The sequence below is a fragment of the Grammomys surdaster genome, unplaced genomic scaffold (assembly GCF_004785775.1).
Source record: "Grammomys surdaster isolate TR1022 unplaced genomic scaffold, NIH_TR_1.0 125974, whole genome shotgun sequence".
Lineage (NCBI taxonomy): Eukaryota > Metazoa > Chordata > Mammalia > Rodentia > Muridae > Grammomys > Grammomys surdaster.
Genome location: NW_021620791.1, coordinates 2,721,923 through 2,735,343, shown reverse-complemented (window position 1 = coordinate 2,735,343; position 13,421 = coordinate 2,721,923). Strand labels below are relative to the sequence as shown.

The 13,421-nt window shown below is 38.1% G+C and overlaps 1 pseudogene; it reads right to left on the bottom strand.

The window, feature by feature from the left end:
* Positions 1–11,995: 11,995 nt before the first annotated feature.
* On the bottom strand, positions 11,996–13,097 carry LOC114609530 (annotated as a pseudogene).
* Positions 13,098–13,421: the final 324 nt, after the last annotated feature.

The window sequence follows — 13,421 nt, the reverse complement described above, 5'->3', positions numbered from 1 at the left end:
CTCTCTCTCTCTCTCTCTCTCTCTCTCTCTCTCTCTCTCTCTCTCTCACACACACACACACACACACACACACACAAATAAAAGAAAAACAAATAAATAATTAAAAAGAAAATCAGAGACAGTATTAATATTGAAATTGTATTCTGTGCTAATTATCTAACAAAAGGAATCTGGAAGAATATGATGATTGGTTGTGAACTATAAGAGAAACATTATATTGCTATAGTCTCTACCCTATAAATCCCCAAAATCCTGAGGCTGAGGCAGAATGATAGAATGATTGTGAGTTCCAGGCCAGCTTCAATTGCATGGTGAGACCCTTTTCAGAAAGCAAGTATATTTTTTAATGAAAATAAATATAGTAGTCAATATATATGATCATATTGTGTAATGCTCTGAGCCAAGGATCCTCAAACTATGGCTACAGGCTAATTGTGACCATAATTCTGACCAATATAACACACATACACACACACACACACACACATACACACACAAACATTTCTGTGTGTATTCTCTGTGGTTATTTTTCCTGATATAAAAATGAGGTGTATACGTTAGGTAAAGATCACATGACTTAAGAAGCAGTGTATATCTAGCAATTTTCAGAAAGTCTCTTGGCCTAATATATATGTCTCACATGAATTTACTCCTATTATAAACTTATAAAATGTGAAACATTTTTACTTTTCTCCTATAGATGAAAAAAATGACAAAAGCAAAGAAAGTTGTATAGAATTAACTTGGGAGACGTTCAGCTATTCATACAGGGATTATCAGTACTACTGTTGGGGTGTATTGCAGTAGCTTTTAACTGTGTCTTTATGTATGGTTGGTGAATCATTACAGGGCAAACATAGAATGTGATATATACCACATTATTTTGCTTGATTTCTTCTTCATGGTTTTCTGGGGGGTTTTGTTTATATTTGTTTAATTTTATACTGAGTGTCTATTCATTTTATAGCAAAGGAAAATACAGTTCTAAAGCTATTTTTTCTAGGAATGCTTATTAAGAATGGAAATAATTATGTTACCAGTTAGACATTTTAGTAGACAGTACTAGCCAACAGTCTAACACCCATTTCAAACTCCTTTCTCATTGGCCAAGACCTATATGGTGGTTAGTAGAGATTTTCCTAGACTTCTTTGCATCTAAAATTGGAAGATGTCACAGATCTGGCCAGTAATATATTACTGGAAATTTGCTGAAGTTGTGCTCTGTCTTGAATATAGTGGTGATGCCTACAGTGATGGTAGTCATACTGCAATAATGATTCCCTAAAGCATAAATATGCAGAGCAAATAGCCAAGTCTAAGTAAAAGATAAAAGATGTGCATCTTTAGTCACACTACAAAACCAGATTAATAAAAACAACATGGCATTGGCATAAAAAAAGACACATTGATCAGTGGAATCAAATTGTAGAAAAAGTCATAAATACACAGACCTAAGAACATCTGATTTTTTTTTATAATGAAGCCAGAAACGTACAATAGAAAAAAGACAGCAACTTCAACAAATAATGCTGATCAAACGGAATGACTGCATGTAGAATAATCCAAATAGATTCATGCTTATCACCCTGCACATAACTCAACTACAAATGGATTAAAGACTTCATCATAATACTCTATGCACACAACCTTGTAGAAGAGTAATGAGGAATGGCCTTAACTCACTGATACAGGAAAAGACTTTCTGAACAGAGTATCCTTAGCAACTAATACATTGAACCTCCAGAAACTGGGATGCTTCTGCAAGGCAAAGGTCAATGGCAAAATGGTAAAAGTTTTTTGTTTTTGTTTTTACCAATTCCACATCTAATAGAAGGTTAAAACCCAAAGAACTAAAATAATTATATCAAGACAACAAATGATGTAGCTAAATATGAGCTGTAGATCTAAGTAGAGAATTCACAAAAGAGGAAATTCAAATGGCTGAGAGACAAAAAAGAAATGTTCAACATCCTTAACAATCAAGGGAAGTCAAATCAAAACTACTTTGAGATTTCATCTTACACCTGTCAGAATGGTTAAGATGAATAAAAGAAGTGACAGCTCATGCTGGTAAAGGATAAAAAGTAAATGAAACAATCATCCATTGCTAATGGGAGTGCAAACTTGTACAGCCAATATGGAAATAATTGTGACAGTTTCTTAGAAAGATGGGACTCAATCTACCTCAATATCCAGCTATCGTACCCTTAGGCATATACCCAAAGGAGTCTTTATCCTACCAACTTGCTAAACCATGTTCATTGCTTCTCAATTGATAATAGCCAGAAATTGGAAAAGAAAAGCCATAGATATCCCTAAACAGATGGATGGAGAAAAACGAGGTGAATTTACATAATGGAGCATTACTGAGCTGATAAAAAATGAAATGAAACTCACATGTAAATGGATGGAACAAGAAAAAAAATCATCCTGAGTAAGATAAAGCATAAAGGCAAATATGCTATGTATTCATTTATATGTAAGTATTAGCTCTTAAGTCAATGATAGGTAAACTACAATTCATAGAACCACAGAGGTTAAGCTTAGCATAAGGCATTGGGGGATCTCCCAAAGGAAATAGATCTCCCTAGGAAAGGGAAATAGTATAGGCAGTTAAGGATGGATAAGGTAGGGAGGGGGAGAATAGAGGGAGATGAAGGTGAGACAACTAATGTTAAGGGCCATTTGAAGAGTAGTATGGAAATGAATACACTAGGAGCTTCCTAAAATGTATGCATACATATAGGTGGTATAAATGAAATCATGAACTAATTGGGGAGACAAATCCCCAACTGGACATCTCTCATGACCAAAAGAAGTTACAGTACTGGTAATGGTTTACATGTAATTGAGTTGTTGGTCAAAGGGGTTTCATGAGAACTCCCAAACAACCCAAGTTGTTGCTAAGACTATAGGTTAATCTCCAAGACTGAACCCAAGACCATATTGCTAAAAACAATACTCATACATGACATTGAACATAAAAAATCAAGCTGGCATCTTACCAAGAGCCTTCATCCTTAAGGGTTAATGTGGTGGTATGAATAGAAATGGACCCCAAAGACTCCTGTGTCTGAATACTTGGTCCATAAAGATTGGAACTATTAGAAGGTGTGGCCATGTTGAAGTAGGTTCCTTATCTCATAATGTCAAGTCAGGGATCCTCGTCCTTCTCAGCCTTCTCCTCCTCTTCTCTTTCTTCCTTTAAAAATTGTTATCTTTTATTTATTTATTTATTTATTTATTTACCCTACAGTTCAGTATGTGTGTGTGTGTGTGTGTGTGTGTGTGTTCTTCTCTCATCCTTCCTGACTGCAGCCTCTCTTCCTTCTCTTCCTCCAGTCCATCCATCTGTTATGTGTCCATGCCCCCCAGACTTGGCCTACCTCTCCTCTTCCTCAGATTCACTGATACTCCATTTCCCTACAGAAAAGAGTAGGACTCACTGTGATATGAACACAGCATAAGAAGATGCAATAAGGCTACAGATAAACCCTCATATTAACGCTGGACAGGGCAACTCATTAAGAGCATAAAGGTTGCCAGAGAAGGCAAGAATTAGGGACACCCAGCCAAACAACCACAACATGCAGGTAGAAGGTCTACCACAAACACATACAGGGTCCTTGGTTGCCAATTTGCTCTCTGTGAGGGAGATTAGTCTCATAGGGCTATGAGCCTTGCTTAGTTGATTCTATGGGCCATGGTCTCCTGGTGTTCTCTGCCCTTCTGGTTCCTATAATCCATCTTCATCCTTTTCTGTGGGGTTACCTGAGCGCAGCTTAATGTTTGGCTGTGGTTCTCTCTATCTTTCACCAATTGCAGGAGAAAACCTCTCTGATAATGATTGAACTAGGCACCCATCTATGAGTACAGAAGAATACCATTAGGAATCATTTCATTGACTTTGTTTATCAGACTTTATTCATTCTATCTTAGGTCTCTTATGCCATCCTGCTTCTGAATCTTGGCCATCTAAACAGTGTTGGGTATTTTATGGTTTCTGATTGTATGCTTCAGTGGGATTTCTGAGTGTCTGAATGAGTGGGTCTCTGCGGTCTGATGTGTTTCTTGTGCCTTTTCTTGACCTCTCTTCCTTCTCTTTTTGTGTTTTATCTCATCCCTATTTGGTTTTGTTCTCTCTTATTATATTTCACTATTATCCCTTAGATACCTCTTCCTTTTATAAGGGGAAACAGAATGTGGGTGGATCTGGATGGGAGAGGAGGTGGAGATGAACTGGGAGGAGCAGGAAACTGGAGGAAAAAAACTATAATTAGGATATGTTATAAGAAAAAATGTCTACTTTGATAAAAGACAAAATGATATACCAGATAGTGTGAATCTTATTTGTCTCTAAGAAGTTATTACCCCAATTTTTATTCATGTTTTATGAATGTTTGTGTTTTTAAAAATATCCTTTTGTGCACATATATTATTATTCAATTAAGAAAGATAGCACTAAGTATTATTTATAAAATAAAAAAATGTAGCAGAGACCTTCTATCTGGAACATGGACAGGTTTACCATGTGGCAAATATCGGATGAATTAAATGGTAATTGGGGAAAATGTAAATTGTATTAAGATGGCCTGCAACTCCCTAGACTGTATCCATGCCAAAATTGATTAAAACAATCAGCCAGTGATACTTCACAGAAATTAGGGCATGCTAGAGATCCAAAGAACCATAGAGGTTTCTATTTGCTGCTGAATTAGGAGTGAGTTAAATTCCATTAACAATAAAGTGGCAGTGTGCTACAATTTTATTTCCTGATAAACCCTTTGCATGACTCATAGAATGGGCACAAAGCCCAGATACACTCCTGGCTTTCTTCTCTTGGAAATATTTTCACCTCTGTTTAGTTTCCTATCTCACTGAACTCTAATTTCAAATTGGAATCATTGAGTTCAGCATTCTGGAAAACCTATTATCAAGAAGCAAAGTGTTTGTTATTTTAGGAAACAACAAGAGATAGTCTCATCCTCAAAGCAATGAAACAGACACTTGAAGGAGTGAAGAATAAAGCATTGATAATCTTAGAAGTAGCCTTTTCTTTTGAAGGTGACTTTTAAAAGTACATGAGATGGGGCAATGCTTTCATCTCTCTGAGCCCTGATCCTTCATCCATGTAGTAGGTTTGCTGGGGAACACCCTCCTTGAGATTCAAAGGCATTGATTAGTGGATAACTAAATACAAATGACTATGCTAGTAGTCATAGGAACCAAATAGTCTAATGATTCCTAAGAAACTAAAGTATATCATTGAAGAACCTGACTAAACCCCACTAAATAAGATTAAGGATTATCTGTGTATGTAGGATGCTGTCCCAATGGCTGAGGCTCCTATAAATCAACCTAGTAGAGTAGCCTAAAATTCATTAGAGGAATCTTCTAAATTCTGGCATGTTGGTCCCAAGAGGTTCCTCAAAAACATTTATAGGTGATCTATATCCTAAGAGGTCTTCTACTTTATGGATGTCTAGAGTTCACCTATTCAGTATGACAATTAGTTTTCCCTTGATTTCTTTGACATCTTGTTACTGTTCTAAACTATTGCTATAAAGATGTATTCATGTGAAGAATAATAAAATGAGATTACATGTCCTGAGAGTCATCACTGGTTGCTTAGTGTATTACGAATGTCATAATTCAGTGATTCTGGGTCCACAGAAATAGTGTTTTTATAAGGGACAGAAAGATATGTTTTAAAAAGTGATGTAATCAGGTTGGAAAGGTGGCTCAGCAGTTAAGAACACTGCTGTTCTTGTAGAGACAAGTGTTTAGATTCTCAGGACACATATGATGGCTCAGAACCATCTGTCACTCAAGTGGCAGGGAACCTAATCCCGTCTTCTGACTTTGGAAGGATCCTGCATCCACATGGAACACAGATTCACAAACATACATGTTGGTATTAAAAATGATGTTCTTATTGGAAAGAGAATGCAAGGGATTTTGTTGTCTTTGCTTTGGTTTTCAATTATTTTGTCCTGTTTTGCTCTAAGAACATTACTCTTGATATAATAAGAGTCTCTGCTTGCACAGGTTTTGGTAGATCTTTGCAGTGTGTGCCAAATGGTAGGATTGTCAGGCTTTGAGCTCCGCTTTACTTCTGTGACATTTGTGTTTCTTTCCTTCAACAGAAACAGTGGCATGAAGAACTTGCTCATCTTTGTGATCTTACCCTGCACCTATCCAGTGAAAGATGAATCCTGCCTGTGTATTAAGTGAGGGGATGTTAGTAGGAGTTATAATGCTGTTATTTTTAAAACAAGCAATTATCCTCTAACGTGAGGTCCAGCCCATTTACTGGCATTACATCTACTACCAAATTTAATCTTTGCATATAATAAGGCTATAGCTTGAGGGCAATGAGATACATATAAACATTCAGTGATGAGCGAAGGGTTAGTGATTGATATGAAGCTCACAGTTTAGGTGGATGGTGCAGAGTCTGCCTAGTCACCCTCAACCTTTTCAACTTTCCATGTTAAAGAATTCTTCCTACTCAGAGATGCTAAGCACACATAGGGAAGATAATGAACATTTCTAATTTTCTTTGGAATAGGAAGTCTGTCATCATTATGAGACAAGAATATTAAACTATTTTTCTCCTCTAGGGAAAAACTCAGTGAGTCAGGTCACAGATCCTAGACCTTTGGAATTCCACACATAATGTGGCCACAGTCCCTCAGAACCATCGAGTTGGAAGGATCTAAGATTATATGATCTAAGATTAGATTTGTAGTTCTTGCTTATTCTGCATTTACTACATGACTTTGAAAACAGCAGAAAACCTTATGTTCTCAGGTAAACTGTTTTTCAATCTACTTTGACAGTTAATGAAGTGATGTGTGCTTCCCAAGATCAGAGTCAAAGTCAGTCAGATGTTCTTTCTAGAATTTGAATTATGAGTCATAACTTGTAAAAGTATTGAACTTATTATCCCTCCAGGAGGCAGGAGCAGGAATCTTAGGGCTATCCTAAACTCTACTCAAATCTGTTTAGAAGTTGTCATGCCTGCATCAGCCCTTCAATATAGTACTCTTTGGGTCTGACAAGTCTATATCTTATGTATTGATTGGGTACTCACCACTGTGAACAAATTCTCTTGGACACAGTTGTATATCCTTTGGTCATTCACTTTCTCCAGCTCATCATGAAGATAGTGCTGAGGGTCCTTTGTCACAGGAAGTTGTCTATCATGCACTGCATAGGATTGGGCCTTTCTTTGTGCTAAGATTTTCCTGTCAAGCTTTACTTTGTCTTCAGGAGATAACTGTCCTTTCAAGCTTAGTGACAGTGCTCGATGAGTTTGATTCACTTAAATGGGCTCTCCCTTCTTTTAAAGTAACAATTAGACAGCTTGCACATGGTTCATTTTCAACCTGAAATGATATGGAACCTAAGAACCTATTGTTGGAGAAGGATCCATGGATTTCTTGTTTGGGGTCCTGATTCTGATGCAGTATGCATTGTTGGGACAGTGAACCCTTCAGTGCAGAAGGCAGAAAGTGAATGGAAAGAACATGTTGGGGCTGGTGAAATGGCTCAGCGGTTAAGAGTACTGATTCTTCTTCCTGAGGTCCTGAGTTCAATTCCCAGCAACCACATGGTGGCTCACAACCATCTGTAATGGGATCCAATGTCCACTTCTGGTGTGTCTGAAGACAGCTACAGTGTACTTCTATACATAAAATAAATATTTTAAAAAAGAACATGTTTTTTATGAGGTTCTCAAAAGGGTGCATCCTTCCTGGGTTTTCCTTGTCTGCAGGAGTCGGGAGCCTACTACCTATGACTATAACTCTCAATGAAAGTCCTGAAAGCTCTATTTTTCTGTTGAAGATAGTGTGAAATAGCTTGTTTTACTTTCTAATAAGTTTCCATGAACTCAACTATGGACTTGGAATCTCCAAAGCAAAGTGCCACACAGTAGCAGATTCTTCTTCATTCTCCATGTTGCTCCAGCAATCACACATCTTCCCTCTTGCATCCCATAGTGTATACCCACAGATGTAGTCCTGAAAAGTTCAGCTCAACACGTAAGGAATACTGCTCAACATTCTGAAGAGCTAGTCCAGTAAGATTTTCAACTGAATATAGTCTGAACCCTATAGATCATGAAGATGGTAACATCATTCACCACATTGGACTGAACACTTTCTACCTGGGTCATGAGTCACACAGGTGAAATCTGTGGCTTACTTAGAGCAAGAGCTACCCATCCATGTCTACACTGCTCACACTGATGGCAACTTATTTTCTCAGGTCTGGATCTTAGACATCTGTAGTTCAGAGTGAAGTCAATGGCTTCAGCCATCCTCTGGCTGCCAGAAAGCCTAGATTCCAGACACATTGTCCGGGTCCAGTGTCTTGCATCTATACTTGCAGGGTGATCCTACATCCAAGCTCTAGCCTTTCAAAGCCCCCTGCAAGAAGAATGTCTTCCATGCTGCCAGGGGAACGCCACAGCTTTGTTTTTGAATAGATGAATGAAATGACAATAAAATCTGTAATGTTTCTCTGAAAATTATAAGTGTCATCTGCATTAATGAAAGATTCTTGATCACCCATAACATTATCAAGTAACACTTATTGAGAATATACCAATATATAATTCTTACAAACCTAATACACAAAAGCAACAAAGAAATTCCATTTTCCTTAAATTCTATTGCTGTCTGAGGTAGGAAAAGGTATCTCCTGACTTTATTTCTTCCTGTATTTTCAATATAACTAATCCCATAAGTTATCCACAGTCATGCATCGTCTTCATTCATGCAGTTTTTCACTCAATACATATTTATCAGGTATAATACTGGGCTCAAGATAAAGTGTTGAGAGCTTTGGACCATAAAGTAATAAATGAGAGAAGACATGAACATTTTATGAATAAATGAAAACAGAATCAAACATAAACCTCTTAGCATTGAGGGAGCCGGTATACAACTAATGCTTACTGATGTTGATTTTGCTGTTTATGTCTTTCCTCATCTCCAACCAGACCCTTGACGCTCTGTGGGCACAGCTAGCAAAGGTGCATTTATTTGCTTTTTTGAGAAGTTAAATTAAGCCATTATATCATATACACACATCTGTTGATAGTAAATAAGTGCAGTATGTCTATAGGTTAGAGGCTATCCAATCAGAACTAATTAAGGAAATAAAATTCCCCTTGAACATTGATACCTCACCAAATTACCATGTAGCTTCATCCTCTGGAGCTAGATAGGGGTTTGTCCCATACTGTAGTAACCACGTCAGCAGCAATGTGAGGATGGAGTTTTACAACTGTAGATTGAGTTTCTAATCTAGGTGCCACTTTCTCCATTTTTGCAGCTAATAAGTGTCATCAATACATGATTACAAAAGCAGATGATACCGAGAAATTTATATCTGCATTTACCGGATCTCAAACTTGAGGAAATTGCCTTTTACTGTCATGTACAGATTACAATAAGCATGTTCTAGTTCAGTGGTTCTCAACCCGTGGTTCACAACCACTTTGAGGGTTGCATATCAGATATCCTGAGTACCAGATATGTATATTACAATATGTTACAGTAGCAAGATTACAGTTATGAAGTAGCAACAAAAGAACTTTATAGTTGGAGAGTTACCACAGCATGAGAAATTGTATTAAAGGGTTGCAGGATTAGGAAGTTTGAGAACCACCGTTCTAGCTGGATATCAACAGACTTTAAAATAAAGATCATTTAAGAAGAAAAGATCTGGAAATACAAAATCCAGAGAGGAAGTTGAACGAAAAATCCAACATTCTGTTTCTTCCTTGTCCTTCCTCTTAGACAAAGCAGCTCAAGTATCACTCCTTTTATATGTTGAAAACTCTTCATTATCAATGCACAAAACATTAAAAAGATTGGTTGAAGGATAAGAAAAATTAATTGACATAAAGCATTTATCAAAATTGCTGAAATATGCAATCTAATGTGTGCTTTCTTGGACTGTAAAGTGCTCCAAAATTATTCTTTGAGTACTTCTTAAAATTTCAACAAAATTATATTTTATAATCCATTTAGATTTAGAAGAGGAAAATAATACCAAACCAGTATAGAAGCGGAGAACAAAAAAAATTCTCACAAGCTAAAGTCACATAAGAGTATGATATTTATGTCTCATGGATAGATACTAGTCCTCACTACTTTAGTCAGAGAATGAAATGCATACTGTGCATTTCAGGTTGTCTACAGCTGAAAGCATCATCCAAAAGCTTACTCAGAGATTTAGGGAAAAACTGGACTTTGAAAGGCCACAGCCTACATCACTAATTAGGCATGTTGGTATACATCTGTAATCCAAGCCACTCAACAGGCAGAGGAAGAATATGATATGGTTGAGGTCAGCCTAGGCTACATAGAACAAGCAACATCATATACAGTTACTCATCTAACTTTTTTTCACATAAAATGAGGGTCACTTCACATCAGTGTTCCCTAAAAACTTCTAATATCCTTGTCAAAAATAATCTCCATAGTATAAAGTGTTTAAGACTTGCTGGCTCAACAGGTTCTCCTAAGGTCTTTGCTTTCAGGTTATACTTTCTGAACACTATGAGGCAGCAATATCCCAATTCATTTAACCATTTCAGAGTTGACCTGGAGTAGCCAGTAGACCCAGGGACAAATTATATCTAGGGTCTCCTATAGAACAAGTTCAAAGCAGGTTACACTCAAATACATTCTTTAGTATGGAGATTCTAAAATTGTAGTGAGCACTACAAATTTGAGAGGGTCATGCTGAAGCACAGGTGTCTCTCCAGAAGCCTGGGACAGATTCAGAGAGACCATCGTGTTTCTTCCTCCCAAGGGTAAGATGAAAGGCACATGCCACCATCTGGATGAATTCAGAACCCGAGTTTCTAAAAGTGGACATGATACTTCTGGATTTGAGACTCTTAGTCATACATAAATCTCCCTTGGCAGGAAGTGCTCCCTTGGGCTCAGAAAAGGTGGCTCATAGCATTCATAACGAACTAGCTAGAGGTCAGAGACCCAATTATGTCTTAGTCTCACTTAGGAGAGTGAAAGAGTACATTTGGTTGCTGGCTGCTTTTCCACAAGAACAGGTCCAGGCATGGTTTTTGTTTTTGTTTTGGTGTTGTTTGTTTTCTTGTTTTGTTTTTTGACAGGTTTTTACCATGTAGCCCTAAATGGTATGGGACTATCTATGTAGACATAGACGGCTTCTCACTCAGAGAGACCATCTTGTTTCTGCCTCCCAAGGTAAGATTAAAGGCACATGCCACCATCTTACATGAGGAGTGACAGCAGCTTTCTCCAGGGTTGTAAGAACCTAGAGATACATGCTTACAGAAAAGCTTCATTTAATAACAAAATCATTGGGCTTCTGTAAGCTTTGATATTTCTAAGTCTTTATAAAGACCTTTTCTGTCAGCTAATGAAGAAAAGGGAAGTTTAAAATACAGAAAACTATAGCAAGAGCAAATATGCAAGTAGATTATCAATTTAATAATCACTTGTTAAAACATGATCAGTTCAAAAGTCCAAGTAGTTAATTGCTTGAGTTTCGAGATATTGTTTAAAAGTTAAACACAGTAATCATTACACACATCTACTTGTCCATTATAATTACCATTTTAATGCTGGTTGACTTCAACATCCAGAAATCGAGAAAAGAAACTCCTTCCACTAATATAGATTTGACTCTCATCTATAAAATCTATCTGAAAAAGATCCAGTCTTGCAGGTTACTCTCGTTGGGAAATTTCAAATATAATCATTAAAAGAACACCTAGTTTTAGATCAAAGAAACACCGATGATAAGAAACAAAAACACGCATACATGTTCATAACTATACTTAGCTATTACACAGTACGTCTTAGCTAACAAACTCTCTCCCAACTCAGAAACACAACTGTAGCAATTCACATATCTTTGGTATTTAAGATTATAGTCAAATAGCAAATCTGATTGCGAAGTTCTGGTTACCAAATTCTGAGTCCTTTAGTCTGTATGTCTGTCCATGTATCCTCCCCTTCCTTCCCTCCACCTCTTGTAGGTGAGGCAGTATTGTCCCAACCAATGGTAAATGCCGTTTATACATGTGCAGGATGGCTCTGAAGGCAGGTTAGTATCTCTGTGGGAGGTCTGCCTTCATAGCAGATCCGATACACTGTTATGAATAATGGAAACTTAGCTAGAAGCCCCCTTTTCTTGAGGAATTGGTACACTAAGGCAGAGGTCTCAAGTCCTTGAAGCGTCTGACCATTCAGCATTTCCTTTTCTAGTTTTCCAATAGTCTTCCCAGTTCTGAGGAAGGTCTTAGCCACCTTACAGTCACTCTTTCTGTAGCAGGTAGTGATGAGGTTGGCAAAGCCACAGCTCTCAAGGAAGGTGGCCGTGGACACCTGGCTCTTGCAGAAGATCCTGATGAAAGCGATCATTTCTACAAGGCCAAGGCGGATGATGGCAGCCTTACTGTTGTTCCCACAGTGGAGGCCATCACAGAAGGAGGTTCCCATAGCAACGATGTGTTTTAGTGCTCCGCAGAGTTCCACAGCATCAGCATCATCCACCACAGTGATGCAGAAGTTGGGGGTCTGTAGCAGCTCTTTGAAGAGAATACCATTCTGAATGATTTTGCTACCAATGGTAGTCTCACAAAACTCTCCGGCAGCTACCTCTCTGGCTGTATTAGCCCCCATCAGCACGCTGACGTCCACCCCTATCTTCTCTCGGATGATGTCGGAGATGAGCATCAGTCCTCCTGGGCCCTTGTCTATGCCCTCAGTGTGGATGATACCAAGAGCCTTCTCAGGCACCCTGCCAGTAATCTCATTACAGATTTTGTGAATGAACTTATGTGGGGTGGTGAACACCAGCAGATCTGCATCCTGCACTGCCTGACTGAGATTTGGCACAGCAACCACATTTTCTGGCAGCTTGTGTCCTGGGAGATATTTGACGTTTTCGTGGTAGTGATTTATGATGTCTGTCAGCTTCCTCTCATTCACTGCTTCTTCAGAGACCCACATCTTGACTGTGGAGGCAAACTTCTGCTGATTCTTGACATTAGTCCCAATTATTTTTGCCATAGCTGATCCCCAATTCCAGGAGCCCACAATGCACACTTGGGGTTGCAGCAGCCATGAACAAGCCAAACAATTAGCATACACACCCTAAAGGTACATTCTGAAAACACTTTCTCTGAAACTTCGACCTAGGAAGATGTATGATACATTAAATTTAGTGATTGATTATTTGAGAATTTCATGCATACATACAATGTGTTTTGAGCAAATGTACCCGATTCCCTCTTCCTCAACTCTTCTCATGTTACGCCTACCACTACTCTCTCTCTTAACCTCCTCTCTCTCTCTCTCTTTCTCTCTCTCTCTCTCTCTCTCTCTCTCTCTCTCTCTCTCTCTCTCTCT